Raw genomic sequence first — 1,000 nt, forward strand, 5'->3', positions numbered from 1 at the left:
GGGGGCTGGGGTGGGAGGGAAAGCTCCGGAGCGTGGCCGGGGCAGGACGAGCACGTACCCCGGCACGGACTCTGCTCCCAACCTCCGCACCTGGACTTTGCAACCGGTGCCCGGGGCGCAGCCAGGCTGGGAGCAGCCCAGCTGGGACCCGGCCGTGCCAGGCCCTGCCTCGGTTTCCCCACTGATGGGTTCAGGGGGGGGGCGTGGGGGGCGATTTGGGGGCGGGCAGGGGGAATTAATTATGGGTCAAGCCCGTGGTGGGGGGCACACGTGCACCCGGCTGTCCCCTGCCCCCAAAGGACATCGCTGCGGGAGGCCGGGCACAGCCCCCGGGGGTTTATCTCGTCCCCGTGGGGCCGCCCCGGCTCCTGCTGGCGGCACACGGAGGGCCTGATCCTGCCCACCCAGCTCCCCGGGGGCCGCTCTGCCCCCGCTGAAGACCCCCAAACGCCCGGCGACGGGGGTGGGCGATGCTCGGGGGGGCCCTGGAGCAGCAGCGGGCCCCCGCAGCGCCCGACCTGCAGTCAATAAATAAAGGGCCGTAAGCGAGGAGGGCCCGGCCGCGGCACGAGGGATGCGACCAGGCCGGGGACACCTCACGGGGTTGGGGGAGAAGGGGGGGGGGGGGTGGCACCTCCGTCCCCAGCCGCCCGCAGCCCCCGGGAGGAAGGGGACAGAGCGAAGCCCCCCCCCGGGCCGGGCCGGTGCCATCCCCCCTGCCTCAGTTTCCCCCTTGTGCCAGTCCCTCGGGAGGGGTTTCCGAGCAAAAACCAGCGGCTTTGGGTAAAAAATGAGCAAAAACCAGCGGCTTTGGGTAAAAACCGAGCAAAAACCAGCGGCTTTGGGTAAAGGATGGAGCAAAACGGAGGGGGCCGAGCCGGGCCCCTGCTTTGGCTTGGGGGGGGGGACAGGGGACACCCAGGCACACGTGCTGGGGAAATCAACCCCGGCGCCCCCTCGCCCTCGGTTTCTCCGCTCGCCTCCAGCTCCGGCCCCCCCC

This window comes from Oxyura jamaicensis, unplaced genomic scaffold (assembly GCF_011077185.1).
Source record: "Oxyura jamaicensis isolate SHBP4307 breed ruddy duck unplaced genomic scaffold, BPBGC_Ojam_1.0 oxyUn_random_OJ72876, whole genome shotgun sequence".
In the NCBI taxonomy this organism is placed as follows: Eukaryota; Metazoa; Chordata; class Aves; order Anseriformes; family Anatidae; genus Oxyura; species Oxyura jamaicensis.